At 38.1% G+C, this 15,791-nt stretch overlaps 1 protein-coding gene across 8 annotated transcripts in view; it reads left to right on the forward strand.

The window, feature by feature from the left end:
* Positions 1 to 15,791, forward strand: part of SIPA1L1 (signal induced proliferation associated 1 like 1) — a 218,835-nt gene that overhangs the window by 69,716 nt on the left and 133,328 nt on the right. For 7 of the 8 annotated variants that reach the window (XM_026848959.1, XM_026848957.1, XM_026848956.1 and 4 more), the window contains exon 2: positions 1,222 to 1,318. The gene's annotated coding sequence lies outside the window, so the exon portion shown is untranslated. Of the gene's footprint in view, positions 1 to 1,221; positions 1,319 to 5,427; positions 5,500 to 15,791 lie in introns of all 8 variants that reach the window. The other variant, XM_026848958.1, reaches the window with a different exon arrangement.

Here is a 15,791-nt window from a genome sequence, read left to right on the forward strand (position 1 = left end):
CCCCAAACTCTGAAAGCTATATTTTTAACTGCCTAAAGGAAGATAGCAATAATTACATTTTTGAGCTCTGTTGGTAATGCTGTCTGGCACTTCTTTAAGAACTTTGGTTGATGCTTATGTTCTTGCCACCAAGTATTCAAACCTTTTTCAACTCTGTCTAGAAATGCTATTGAGAGAGTAGCAATGGGTGACTTAAAATTATTTGCTTATTGACATACCAAAGTTCAGAGTTCATTATAATAAAATAAATAGTGCTTTAACATGGCTTTATGTGCAGCTTATGCTGGCATTGCAGCTGAAAGCATCCGTCCTCGTCTGTTCATCCTGTCCCGTGCCTTTTCTGCCACATGTCAGCACAAGTGTTTCTGTAGTCTTGAAGTGAACTGGATTGGGGAAAACCAGGTTGGAGAAGAGATCTAGATCTTCTCCTCCAGTCTCCTCAGTTAGAGTTGTTTTTTAATCTGTCTCTTTGATATGATTCACTGCACATCTCAAACGCGTGAGCTTGGTGGGAGTAGAGGAGGACAAAAATTCGTTGGTGGTATGTGCTCTACCTTCATCTTGTGCCTCTGCAGAGTTCTCGGGACTGCAGCATAAATCTCCATGGTTACATCTGTTTGCCCAGTCTAATTTTAGAGAGCTCCTATCAACTACAGATGCAAGCCTTTTGTAGCAATACACAGAGGTCAGATGTTAAGGCTAATGCTGAAACAATGCAGATTTTATTACAGCACCTGGTAAATAGAAAGGACCAGCTTTGAAACTTTTTTTCCTTGCTTCTCTTGGGAGACTTCTTGGACTACAGTTAGTGACTTACAGAAACTCACTCCTGCTCTTCCTTGTGTTTGATGTGTTAAGCTTTGTGTTGAGTAGTGAGGAAAAACATGGGCCACAGTGCTGCTAAATGTCCCCTCTTTCAGGTGTGACCAAAAGTTTAATCTCCAAATGCCTGGCAAAATGTGTTCTGAAAGAAAATAACTTTGTTCAGAGAAAAGGGTGCTAAAAGAAAGGTTGGAATTGTTGTAGTGAAACAGTTCTCATGCAGGCTTTCTCAGATGAGTAAGTTAACTGCAAGATCTTAATAGCTTCTGGGTTTTATAAGTCTTCATTGTTGCTTCTGGGTGCTTAAAAACACAATTTCTGCAATACCCTTTACCTTGTGTAAAAGATTTCGTTTCCCATTCAAATTTTGTTCATACCCACGTTTTTTTCTGCTTCTAGGTTTCACCGTGCTATGATTCATCTGAAGCTGGACATGATGGCCGGTAGGAGTTTTTGATAAAGCTGTGTGTGCCTGCCTTCTCAGGAATTGGGATAGGTAAGAGTGCATGCTCCACTTGATTCTGTGCCATCTGACAGTCACCCTTTGGAGTGGTGCTAGTTGCCACAAAATCAGTGTTGGCTTTGTGACTGCTGGTAGCATGTAGCATTTCATACAATACAGAAGGGGTGGTCTCCAGCAGGATGGCTTACCCGAGTAGGCTGCCTGCCACCAAGTGCCAGACTGTATCCCAGTCTGTTGCTGAATGCATCCTCTATACGTGAGAGCTTTTTTCCGGAGGGAGATGCAAGGGGACTCAATGGCTACTCCCTCCCCCTTTTCTCCTAGGTGTTTGTAAAAGCAGGTTGGACTCTGTTCAGGCTGTGACAGAATGCCTGTTTTTTTCACATTTTCTAAAACACAGTAGTTCTTGTAGGTGGTTTCTTTTAATCTACTTGTGAAACTAAACTTGTGTTGTGAGGAAGAAAGGGATGATTAATCGGAATATTCCTGTATCTTGAAAAGGACTGGCTTTCAGTACGTGGTCTATCCTTCCACGGAGAAATATAATACATTTTTAAGGAGTTTGTGGAAAGATAAAAAAGGATCCTGCAAGTGTGAGATGCTGAGCTTTGCCCATGCAGCCCTGCCCTCAATCTTGTATCAAATGCAAGTCTGTCACAGGTGTGTAATGACCTGGCTCGAGAAGGCGTACTGGGAAGGCTGGAAAACTGCAGAGCGTGGTTTTGGGAGTGGGGGAGGAGGGATGGGGAGCAGTGATGTTGGTTTTGCAAAGATGGGCAGGGGTGGATTTGTTTTCAGATGGATCAGCTTCCTGAATTAACTCAACGTGTTGGGCAATCCGTAGTGCTGCCTGAAGGGAGGTGACTGGAATACTTGCAGGGAGAACAACAGTGCTGGGATCTGGACTTCGATCAGTCTAAGCTGATTTGCAACCAGGCGGTAAAAGCACAGCCCCTTCCACTGGAACAGATTTGAATGATCTGTTTATGAAGAAATGTTGAAAGCTCTAGGTATAGGATATACAAAGGAAGTCCAGTCTGGAAGTGACAAGCAGTGTAATAAACATTGCTACTAAAGAAAAACCCCTCCCTTTAACATCATCAGTCTGTGGGATGTCTATAGAAACAAATAGGTTTCTATGTCTATAGAAACAAATAGGTTTCTTATTTAAGAGAATCTGCCCTGTAGTTGTTGTTGCAGTAGTTTCTGACAATGCTGCTGTATTGAAAGTGTCAATTTAAATCTGTTTTTCCAAAATAGTGTCAGCAAAGCTGCACTGTGTTGCCAGAGGACTGCTTAGCCTCTGAGGTTTGATTTATTGTAGCAACAAAACCTTTCCTTCAGAGGACATACATTGGAAACAAACATGTTTGTTGGCAGATCTGGATGAGCCCTTGGAAAAGTCTGTGGTTTTAATTACTTTGTCTTTCCCCTTGAATCATCTTACCTTTTCACTTGGCACCATCTTTAGTGATTTTTACATGTGGTCATTATTCTGGTTTTCTTTGTGTAGATATCAAAGTTACAGACAGAGGAGAAAATGTTGTGTCCATCTTTTTCCTACCACACTACATGAAAGTTTGTTTTGTTTCTGAAGTTTGTTGTCCCAAGAGACATATTTTGATCCTCAACATTGTGTAGTGGGGCATGGACAGTGAAAAAGGACTCTCTTGAGTGATGAAGTAAAACCAGTCTTAGTTATTAACTTAACTTACTAGTGGAAAGTAAATGAATGTTTTTTTTCCCGCTGCTATATTTAGATTCCAAGATTGGTTTTTATCATATATTTTCTCTAAAGAATGTTCAAGTAATTAAACAATTTTTCCATTGATGGGTGTCACCATATAATACCACTGAAATACTTACTGAAGGTAGTAAGTTCCTTTTTATTATACACATGCAATTTTTGTTCACTAATGGAAATTGTTTCCCGGGGGATTTTTTAAATCGTTAAATTCCAGCTCGTAGCAAATCTTACCTATACAAATTTGTATTTAAAACTTAATTTGTTTCACTAGTAACAGTTCTGGTAGTTTATGAGCTCATAAGCTTATGGCCCTGTAGACCTAGGTGTCTTGTTTACTGAAATTTATGAAAAGGTTTTACAGTTGGGAGTTAAATGTTTTAGTAAAGCATATCCATGTTAACAGGTAGCTTTTTTAGAAATAGTATTGTGCTCCAATAAAGCTATTTTTTGCTTATGTTTCAAATACAGAATCTAATTGGATTTGTAAAGATATTTAGGTGCAAGACATTCAGCAGCATAAACTTAGTCCTGTTAGATCACCACATCCTTGTGTTAATATTGACAGAATAAAAGTTGTAAAATTCTACATACAACTTAATCTGAGACTGCTTATTTCTCCTTGATCTGCACTTGAAATAAAGAGGAGGACTGGGGGAAGAAAAGAGGAAGGGATGGATGCTGTGCCTAAGTGGCTGATGTTGACCTTGAGTTATATTTTGCAGGATAGCATTTAAAGCTGCTGGTTTTGTCTGTCCTATTCTTTTCCTGTTGACAGGTTGAAGCCCTGAGGCTTCATTTATCACTTGTAATAAGGCCTGGTTGCGTGAGGTGGGCTTGGGGTGGGAAAGGTTTTACCTCAGTGACCCTTGCTCTTTCACAGGGGTGTGTTTAAGAGTACATAGTGCTGTGTTCCCTGTAATGGGAGATGGCAGCTGTATGGGTACCGTTTCTCTGAATGGCCAGGAGGAGTTGTACAGAATTGTGTTCCTTTCTTACATTTTGCAGGTTCTCATTTCTTTCAGAAATTTCCCCAAGGCTTAGTTGGTGATTGTACAAAGGGTTTGTGTTATTGGGATTGTGTAGGTCTGTACCTCAACTTGTTTCTCCAAGGAGCCTGAAGAAAGTTAGGAAAACCCCCTGCAATTAGTACTTACAGTCTTGGCTTTCTTATAAAGAAAAGAAGGCGGTTTCTTGAGGAGTGCATACATACATTTCATCTGCATGCATGTACCTGTGCACACATACACCTGAGACACAAAAGGATTAGGGGTATTAGATGCTCTCATTGATGCATGCATGTTCCCAAGTTAGCGACTGCCTTCTGTAATGTTTTTGTGCTGTGTTATTGCAACAATAACTACAGTTATTATCTTTAAATGAAAAATAAATAGAAAGTTCTTAGCATATTTTTACCTTTTTACGTTTAAAAACAGCGTGGTGGATTACCAGAAGTTGACGTGTGATAGTTGGGAGATTTTTTGATGTACTCTAGAACTGGAGAGTTGCAATTGGACCATTGAACAAAACTAAATATGCTAAATAAGTCTGTTATAAAGGAAAATGGGCGTTCATGAGAAAAGTCTCACCTTCATCATGTATGAGACTGAAAGAATTGCACATTCAGAAACTACAAGTATATGTGTGAACAAAAAGAGAAAATCCTGGATCCCATTAATTTTTGGCTACCCATAAGCTGATGAAGGTTTTATGCTTTGATCGCTGTTTTCTTAGTCCACAATGACTGAAGACTTAGTGGTATGGATTGTAATGACCCACACACTTTTCTGTTATGGGCACCTGTTGACTAGGCAGGCCAAGAACAAGGGTACATATGCTATGTCTGCAAACTTCCCGATTTCAAAGTGGTTAGGCACAGCCAAGTTAGCTTTAACCTAGCTAACCTGATTAAAAAAAAGATTGCAAGGATTTAACAGCATGGATTTTAGCATAGCGTGCTTGAGGCTGTCACGGAGTCTGTGTGCTTAATCACTGCAATCCTATGCCCTGGAAATTGAGTGGGTTTTGTAAAACCCGTGTTATTGAGTTCTGTAGCTTGCATAAATAGGGAGAGCTTTTGGTAGATTAAAGACATACATTATTATGTGTATGATTTTTTTCTAGTTTTACTTTTAAAATGTGGAACGTAGTATAATTTAGAACTGGTAACTATGTACTTAGTACTATGTATGTCTACAAATGCACACTGATCAACACTTTCTGTAGTTGGTCCTGCTATATTAACATTTTGTGGGACTGGCTGGTAAAGAATGAGCAACCCTGCTATTTTGATCTTCTGCATCGCTCAGTTTACATACTGCTAAAGTACAGTGTGCTGTGCTTCTTAAACTTCAGTAGCAACGGATTTCTGCAGTTAAAATATTTTTCATTGTTGCAGGTTAGTAATAAGAATTGGCAATTAAATCCAAGACACTGAACAGAAGTGGAATCTGTGAAGCAGGAAAGAAAAGTAAGTTCAAGGGCTGAATTAAAAAAACCCAAACAATACCAAACACAAAGAACTAAACCAAAACAAACCAACAAACAACATCACCATTATCACACACACCACCACCCCCACCACCCCCCCCAAACCTGGACCTCCAAACTCCCCAAAAACCCAACAGAAGGGACCATGGGGTATCAGAACTGGAATTAGGAACTGTGAACTCTATTCCTGTGCTGCTCTTGACCGTTACTGTTACTTCTCTGCTTTGTTTTTTACCTGTAGAGGGAAAACACTTGGTTCCTTCATAAAGTATTTTGGGAACATAGGCAACTGCTACTACTACAACTGCATTGACCATTAGATTTCCTAAATTTGTGTTCAGAACAGATACACCAAGGTGAAATGCGGCATTTATTTGGAAAGCATCCAGTTTCAATGAAAACATTTCTGGGAACTTGGAAATGAGCAATTCTTAAATGATTCCATCTACCTGAAAACAAAAGAAGCCTCATTTCTAGCCTGAATTTGTTCAAGTGTAGTTTGCATTCACTGGTGGTTCTTTTATATACCTCCTTGATTAGAGATCAAATTCCTTCCTTCTCTTTGCTCTTTGTGTTCTTCCTACAGGCATTTTAATTTTTTTTTTCCTCTAGGTTTTCAGCATCCTTCTTGAACTGTAAAATCAAGAGCTAATTGCAGTTTCTCTGTGCCAAACAAAATAACATAACTACTTTGCTCTTATTTTCTATTCTTGCTTGTTTAAACATTAGTGGATTGCATAAGATTAGCCACAACTACGTGTTGTGAGTTTTCTATTGCGTACACTGATTCAAGGAAGCAACTAGTAAATTGGAGTAATGCATAGAGCTGTCACCTGTGAAGATCAGAGTTTATACTTTCCACTTGAGATCAAAGATGATCAACTTGCTTTTCAGTATAATTGTATTCACTGCTTATGCATAATGCAAGATCACAACTTAACCCTGCTCCATTTGATGAAAGATAAAGATCAGCGTCTACTAGGTGGTGTGATGCTAGTTTTACAGAGCTCGTCAGCATGAGGCATTAGTCATGTCGGTTTATGAATATAACATAGCATACATGTATATACACATAATGTGAATGATGCTGTATAGCCTTTGCATTATCATAGAATCATAGACTACCGGGTTGGAAGGGACCTCAAGGATCATCTGGTCCAACCTTTCTTGGCCAAAGCATGGTCTAGACAAGATGAACCAGCACTCTGTCCATCTGAATCTTAGACGTGTCCAGTGTTGGGGAACCACCACTTCCTTGTGGAGGTAATTCCACTGGCTGGTTGTTCTCATTGCAAAAAATTTTCCTCTTGTGTACAATTGGAATCTCCCCAGGAGTAACTTGTACATATTACCCCTTGTCTTTTCCAGTGACACCTTGTAAAAAAGGAGTCTCCATCATCTTTGTAGCATTAGGAGTAATGCAATTAATAAAAAGTGCTTCCTGTTAACCTTAATTTGAATACTTTTTTTAGCATGTTAGTCTCTTTAGACTTATGCCTGGTATACGTTGTTAGATGAATTTATGTCATCAGTCATTCATTCCACGTTTCCATATATGCAGGTTTGGTACTAATATACAGTTCTTCAATACCTTGAAGCTATGCTATTTATTATATTGACCTTTAATACCGTAATATTTCATTTCACTGAGTCTTTTTCAGCTTATATAAATATTCATATATTTATAAACAAAGTTTATAATTTGTAGAAGTTGCAAACAATTTTTTAACTGATCAGGATAGTTGAAAACGCAGCTTTGGCTTTATGTATGGTATTTTTATGGAAGTAAGCCGAATGTCTTAATGTGTTTGAGCTGCAACATCTTCCATGCCTGTCCATCTCCAGTAGAAGTAGAAAGTGGGAGGAGCAAGATTTATCATTTAATCTCAGTAAGTTAAATGTTTGCGTCTGTGTATATTGGAAAATACACAAGAGGAGAATTTTCTCTAAACTGGGAAGTCCAGGGTGGCAAAATCTTTTGAAGTTGAGAAGTTGGCTGGGTATAATTAAATTGGCATGTAGTATGCTGGGTTTCTTGGTTTTATTGCTGTTGCCTGTTTAGCGTGTGTGCAGACCTTCCCAGATCATGTGAAGATGGTCCTCGCTTTCATCCACTTCAGTGTCCTGTGTTTTTGTGAGGCTGAGTATATGGACGTGGGAGCTGTTGTAGGCTGCCTCAAGAGCGATGCTGGCCTGGCCAGCCCGTAGTACCTCTAGTTCCCCCACTCCCTATGCACGCTAAATAAAGGCAGGAAATCGGCTTCCTCATCTGGTGGTTGGGCCAACCTGCTTACTTGGTCCTACACACTTGGAATTGCTTGAAAGCTTCTGGTTGCATAGCTGTGACACAAGAAATGCTGGAGAAGATAACATCATCTTCTTTTTTAATTCTTTAATTTTTGTTTTTTAAACCAGCTATTTCACTAGTGGTATACCATGGCTCCTGAAGACCCCTGTACCTTAGGGGAGCAGCCACTGCTGTTCTTTCTTCCTCATGCTGCTGTGCTCGTGGCAATGTGTTTGTAAAGCTCATAGCCCAGAGGTGCAGTGTGTGCATGCATGTGTAGTAGTACAGATAGGATTTTTCAGGATATGAGGAAGTACTGAAAATTGTTTAAAACTCCAATTTTAATTTCTTTGTTTGCACTCTTATTTTCTCACTCTGTTTGTTCTTCCTTTATTTTCTCTGCTGCTTAAAGTACATTTATTTTCTTCATCATAACTTTATTGCTCTTTTCCTCTCTTCTAACACCCGTTGAGAACCAGTGCACCCTTTCTTTGTCTGAGAAGGGGTAACTTCTGCTTTAGCCTCTCTTTTCTGAAAACAAGTGGCCATTGGGAGGAAGGTTGTTTGGAAAGAGGATGAGCTGCAAAATGTCTGGAGCCTGTGTGCCCTCCCAGCTGGGATTAATTTAGAATCAGAAGTTTATAGCATTCTTTAAACATTTACATGCTGGGCTGTGAGGGAATGAAGGGGGACAGATGTGTGTTCCTTGCAAATCTTTGCTCCTTGCATCTGTCCTTGACTATAAAAGGGAACCAGAGGTAGATCTGGCAAGACTGAAAATTTGAGAGATCAGGTAAAGGCAGTGGCTATTTAATATTTTTGCTGTGGAATTAAGTTGTGGGCAATGCACTCTCTTGGATTATTCTGCAAAGCAGTTGTCATTTTGTTATTAGTGAAGTCTAATCTGGGGGATTTAGCTTTGCTTTTATTAAAATAGCTTGGATGTAGAAAGGAATGTTGAGGCTCATGACCATCTTTATAGATACTAGAGAGATATTCAAAAGAACAGGTTAAATATTTGGACAAGTTGTATGCATTTTGTCATACTTTAAAGTCTTAACTGTTGTCTGTCATCTGGAAATCCAGTGTTAGTTGGCTTACTGTATTTGGTCAAATCTAAGTTCCCTCTAGCCTAGTGGTGCTCCTGCTGACAAAGCCCAGCAATAGCAGTAAATGGAGGAATACAGGACAGGAAATTACATTTGGTACTGAAGGCAGAAATTTTATATAGTGGTATGATAAAGGACCAGTGTTCTTTTCAGAATAATTCCTGATGCTGACTATGGGTGCGTGGTGGTGATGTGGGATTTTTTTTTTTGTGTGAGTGTTGGGAGTATAAATTGATGGCTACAGATAATATTCATAGTCTTTACTGTGATGTATTTGGTAAGGAATTGAGAAATATAGTATTGGTAATGGATCTGTTCATCATATTTGATTATCTTTTTGGTACTGTCACCTAAAAGTGGGTGCTTTAGAGCTGTGAATCATTGCAGCATGTAAAATTTTCCAGAATTTGAGCCCCTGTGTTCATGCTTAGGGTTTAAACTTTTCTGTGCTTACCCCAGATGGATAATACTTCTGCTGACGTGTCCAAAGGCAGACCTACTGCATGTTTATTATCTATTTTTACTGTTACTCCATGTTCACCAAGTAATATGGCTCTTTATTTTTCTAGGATAGCCATGTATTTACATACCTGCAATCTGTAGGGGTCCCTAGACAATGAACAAAACTGTCTCAGTGCTGTAAGGATACTTTGGAGTTGTTCATCTACAGAGCAAAGAGGATTGTGGCTGACCTTCTAACATTTTTATATAATCAGGATTTAAGCTGTTTTCTAATTTTGCCTATTAAATGAAAATGGAGATTTAGCCTTTCCCTTGAATGAGTGGATTCTGAAGCAAATCAATGTAAGAAACCTTTTGAGACCCTTAGAGCTTTACTGTATGTGTGGGAAATTGCAAGAGTGTATTAATACATACTTTGAAATTCTGGTGTGGAAGTTGTCAAGAAACATCACCATTAGACAAAATGTTAAGATGCTACAAAAACTGCTTTAGTCTTTTATAACCAAAGGACTACAGTTACTGGTTCAGTTTTTTTCCGACAGACTTTTTTTGGCCATTATGGCAAAAATATAAGAAGTTTTTGCTGTGTCCTACGGTAAGCTGTAGAGAACTGACACCTTTCTCTTCCCTTTTTCAAACAGAACCAACCCTTGAGGCTGACGTTTGGGTTTGGTGCTCCAGCCTTATAGAGATTGTTGCCTCTTCTGTCGTCTCATCTGCAAATATAATTTACCTATAAAACAATTTTAGTCTGTGTTAATACCTATGCAGTGATTATACTCCAGTTCTAAATCGACCAGTGAGGCCTTGAAACAGTACCTCTTCCTTGGCATTTGGATTGTCAGTGCAGCTCAGGATCACCCTAATCATGGCCAATATGAATTTAAAAATACCCTTTCATGCTTTTTTCAGCTGATCTGTCTAGGCATAAAATACAGTTTTCATCTTACTGTTATTTAATCTGTATTTGCTTGCTTTTATACAGTTTAGCTTTGTGGCTTACAGCATTAGTTTATTTTTAGCACAAGTGCACCAGACCTGCAATTTCAGATTTAGTGTTTGAAAAATACCGTTTCTATAGCAAGTACTTCTGACAAGGAATTGTAGAACTATATTGAAATGTTTTTAGTAGTGTTAGCAAAAATCAAACAGCAATGTCAGAATGTTTTTGCACTTTGTGGTACAGGAACACACACGAATACATAGGGTTTCTTTTCAGTTTTATAGTACCAAAATGTAGAGTATATTAAAACATAGATGGCACAGAGATGTTACCTTGTATCTTGTGTAATACAAAAGACAGTCTTTTACACAAGAAGGTGGGTTTTGTGGAAGTCTTGTTCCTGGTTTGAGCAGCTGATAAGCTCATTCATGTCTCCCAATTCCCTCTCACCAACACTTTTTAAATTCTATTTTTTTTTTCTGCTCCGAAGTAGGGGAACCTCCTAACACTTTAAAATAACGATGGAAACACTGGAGGTAATGTACTGTTAGGTAAGTTGAAGCTTATTTATTTAAAGTTTTCATTGCAGATTTTGAGCCCATAGCTTTTTTTTTCCTGTGGTGGTTCTTTTGTTATTTGTTTGTTTGTGTTTTTCTTGTTTTGGTTGTTCCCTGAACTGTTTTATTTTTAAGGAAGAATTCCTTTGACAAGGCAGTGTTTCTGAAAGGGGGAGGTTGGGATAAAAAGGGCATCTATTTTAACTGGGAAAAAAAGTTAAAGGGATTTGTTTTACGAGGTGCTGCTTAAAAAGGAACATGGCAGGTGTCACGTTTAGTGGTGGTGATGTCTTCAGTGTTGGTTACAGTGCCATAGCACAGACATACAGTGTTTGTGGAAATCTGTACTGCTGTTAGTACTTCTTTGCTGATGCAGTTCAGTTACTGCCATGCACAGCTTGCCGTTTCAGTCTTTGCTTTTGCAGAATGATAAATGTTGCATGCTGTCTCATAGTTTTACAGTAGCTCTTCATTTGTATGGTCAGGGAAACAACAACCTCACATTCCTGCATTTTTCCATGTGGCTCTATCATGAAAGTATTAATGAGAAAGTAATTCTCTAAAATGTTGTTTGTTTTTTTTTTTCCTGTAAAGCAGTTGATTGTATAAATAAAATTGTATCTGTGTTCTAGTGTATGTTTGGGATGAATGTGCAGTAGGTGTTATTTGACTTTGGAAATATAGACAATTCAAACCTAAAGAAAAAAATAATTGGAAGATACCTCCTTTTGTAGCTTCATCAGTCGGGATACATTGTCACAAAGGAGAACAAATCAGTTATCTTATTTGGTTGAAATATTTTTGATAGGGGTATTGTAAAACAACCAAACTAATTTTCATGGTGGATAGAAATACTCTTAGTTTGTATGTATGTGCTATTTTTTAAGCCTGCCTTAATATTTTCTAGACTTTCCTAACAGCTTTTGAACCTGCTGATTTCCATCAGTTTGATGGATAGAGACAAGTCTCAGTGCACAAACCATTTGGAACTTAATATCAGAATGGTAGCTTGACAGGAGAGAAATCGAGTGTAATGCTCTGATGGGGTGTGCAGTGTGAGCAGTTCTCAGGGAATGGAGCTACAAGTATTAAGTTGTGGAGATGGCAGACGCTTTGGAGCATAGGGCACAAATCGATAAGAAAAGAGAGTTTTGCTAGTCTTTGTTAGTCATGACAGACTCATTTTTATTGCCTTGTTGTTACTTCTACCCCATGTTCACCAAATAATTTGGCTCTGCTTGTAATCTGGCATTGTTCTAGGATAGTTTTGTAATTAGTATTTTTATTGGGGGCAAATCTGCATCTGGATGATCTTGGAGACGCTTTGGTTATATAGGATACTCTTTAAAAACAGATAAAGTTTCCTCAAATTTTAGGGACAAGAGTCGGATTGGATGTCAATTTGAATAAAAAGACATTGAAAATATTGCAAATTACACTGAAGATGCAGGGACTATAGACTTGTCAGGTAGTAAAGAAATGTAGAGAATATTTAGAAAGATATTTATATCCACCTTTCTGTGTTATGCAGATCTGGTGCCTTTTAAACAAAAGCAACAGTTTTACTTGTCAACTTTAACACTGTGTTGTGAGTTCACATGAATCAAAGATGACCCTGATGTTAGATAGCACTGTAAATTCCTTTGTTAGAGAAAGTATTTTGTATTATTAACTAAATTTAATAAATGTTAAGTCCCTCTTATCAATCTGAGAGTTTTTTCAGTGTCTTAGTGTATGAATTGTATTGATAAGAGTATACAGGATAATGATAGATCCATCACAAGAACAGAAGAAACCTCAGCATTGTTTACCCTTATCGTAACAGTACGATCAATATAAAATGTAACACTTAGGACAATACTTTGCTGTCGTTTTCATATAAACCAGATAATGCTTCCTTGTATTTGCACAGGTACAGACTTCAAAATCCAGTAATGAACTAACTTTTAATTTTTGAAAGGAGTCTAATGTAAAATCATCTTTATTCTGCCAAAATACTTTGATAAATAAACTTAACTACCTCTGTCCCCATCCTCAAAATAAAAAGCAAACCCTAGGCCTAGGGAGTTTCACTGATGATACTGAGAGGCCTCTGGCTAATCTTTTCAAGACTGAAATCCCTCACAATGATGTAGGATTGCTTTTCTGGACTTCAGTATATGTGTAGACAGCTATTTATTCTCTAATGCAATATTTTTCTCGTTGTCTTAGTATTTTGTTGTTAAGAGGGTTGATTGTTAAAGATTTACCTGATATGTATAAAAACTGTTGTCTAAAAATGGAAATGTTGGACCAGGAGCCACGAGCTTGAAATTTTACTGCTGGTTTGCCCCAGATTAATAATACTACTGTCTCTTTTAATCATCAGTCTCTCCATATACAGTGGTTTTTTGCCTTTTAGAGTCATTGAGGCTTCACACATTTCTTTCTCATACTTGGTAGTTGGTGGCTGTAAAGACTTGTTGGTGAGTAAGGCTGGTGTTGCGATACTTAAGAGCTCACTGCTATTGGTTCAGTCTCACAAGTTCTCAAAATATAGGAGACATACTTTGAAAATTGTTTTCTGTTGGAAAATGCCATGTTAGGAGAGAGATTAGCCTTCTGCATGGCAATGATAACATCATATTTGTTCCCTATTTTTCACAGTATTTATCTCCTCTCAGGTGTAATGGTGCTGCCCTGTTCAGGTGGATGGGGTAACTTGTTTTCTTTTACTGCATTATTTTATGTTTTTCTGTAACTTGTTTGCCAAATTCCCGATGCGCTCTCTGTTATTGCAGATGCGAGGCAAAAGAGAGATGATAAGAAGGTTTGTTTCTAAAACTTTACACAATCTGTTGTACACAAGTAGATAATTGGAGTGTTCTGAGTTGTTTCTGAAAATGGGTGATAGTGGTTCTGAAAACACTGCATTCTGTCTGTATTATCAGAGAAACAGCACTTTTTTTTTTTTGTACCTATGCCAGCTGTTGCCTTCTTTCCCCTTGCAGTACTGCAGGTGCGTTTCCTGTAAGTGGAGGAGTTATGCGTTCCTTCTCGTGCATTTCTGTTGGACCCAGACTTCATGGTCTAGTTTTACAAATGATTAAAATAGTCCTGGAGATGTAATCAAAGTCTTGGTCTGTCTGTCAGCAAGTATTTTCACATGATATATAAGGAGCCTTGGGTTTTCAGACTGCTTTCTTATTCTGTCTTAGATCTTTGACCTAGTAAATAAGCATATTTTTAAAGGAAACGGGGAATGCTGCCGTTTCTAGTTTTATGGCCATTTTAAGTGTGTGTGTGTGTTTGAAACTTTGTTTCGATCTGCTGGTTCATAGAAACTATCTTGTGTATGTGAATAACTTACTATTATTAAATTTCTGGCAGAAAGGAATGTTGATGAAGGAGTTGGGATGGTGGTGGTGTAAAATCTAAACAAGAGCTGCTGAAAGTCTGAATTCTTTAAAAGGCTGAAAGATGGTGTCATACTTTGGTATGTGCTGTTGACACTTCAGCACTGATAGTTGCTCTGAGTCTGTCTACTGATGTAAATACATGTCTGGTTTTGGTGAAGTATGAGTTGGAATATTGCTGCTGTTTCAGAGGAAAGCTGAAAATTAAAATCAGAGCTAAAATACATGTGTGATCGGAGCTAAAATAAATATGCACATACACAACTATAGGTAAGGTCTAAATTGTTTTATATTAAAGGTGTAAACACACTGTATTACACCAGCTAGGGTAAGAACGTAACTACTTTCTAAAGGAAAAAACCATCACCTTGAAACTTGCTTAAAAATTGTGACTACTCAGGGATCAATTGTCAAATGTGAAAAAGCAGTAGAATTAGTATGGTTATTGGCATTAGAGTGTGTAATTTTTGTGGTAACTGCACTGTTTAATTCTATTTAAAGTATTTCATGTTACTTTTTCAAGAAGACCAAGAAAAGATGAGACTGAAGTTGGAAGGAATTTTTCTATTGGAGGAGGGGAGGTGAAAAGGGAAGATAAATCTGTTCATGTGCATTCTCACTTAAGTCACAAAAATGAGTTTATATGTAAAGACCTCTTTTTATGTTTTTTTTTTCATTTAATGTAAATACTACTTGGAAAAGCAAATAGGTATGAGGAAGAGCAGGCTTTGTTTTCAGTTCCTGTCAGTCTCTTTTTAGTAACCTTAGAACCACATTTTGGGATCTGTTCCTTAGAATGCGTAAGACTGATCTATGTGGTAATTCAAAGCTAGGACAGTGGTGTTGAGTAGACTTGAAATACCTCAACTTCTTGTGCTCAAAGACCTTCCAGAATATTTGGCTTTCAGGAACAGCATCAGGTTAATGAGTCTTACTTAGTTTGTAATCCAGCACAGCTCCCCAAATTCTTTTCTACTTTATTGCTCCTTAGATGGCCAAATCTGTGGGGGGGTGGTGGTGGTATTTTTTTTTTTTAGCTTTAGAGCATTTTGTTTTGCTTTCACCTGCATGGACTTGTATCCAGTTGGCTTTAGAAACTTTTAGATTTCCCAAGCTCACTTGGAATTGGGATTTCCTCCTCTGTATGCCTTGCAACTGCCACCCCCCAGTTTGGTGACATTTGCAGATTCTTCAAGGGGGCCTCTGGTCACCCCAAGTAATAAAGAAAGTACTAAGCAAAACTTGCTGCAGGACAAATTCTAGCTTGACCGACCTGACATGCTTTCTGTTTTTTTATACCGAGCCATGGCTTTAGTTATCTGAAGCTGAATTTTCCACTAGTTATGCTTATCTACACTGATGATTTTGGATCTGTGGTCTCCAGGTAATGTTGAACAGTGTCAGAAATGTCATTTACATAAACTATACCTGATGCTTCACTAAGACATTTACCCAAGGGAGAATATTATGTTGGTTTGTGGCTTCCTAACTGAATTTATCTTTCTCCCCGAACTTAGAC

The sequence above is a fragment of the Athene cunicularia genome (assembly GCF_003259725.1).
Source record: "Athene cunicularia isolate RWA chromosome 5 unlocalized genomic scaffold, athCun1 chr5_part1, whole genome shotgun sequence".
Taxonomy (NCBI): domain Eukaryota; kingdom Metazoa; phylum Chordata; class Aves; order Strigiformes; family Strigidae; genus Athene; species Athene cunicularia.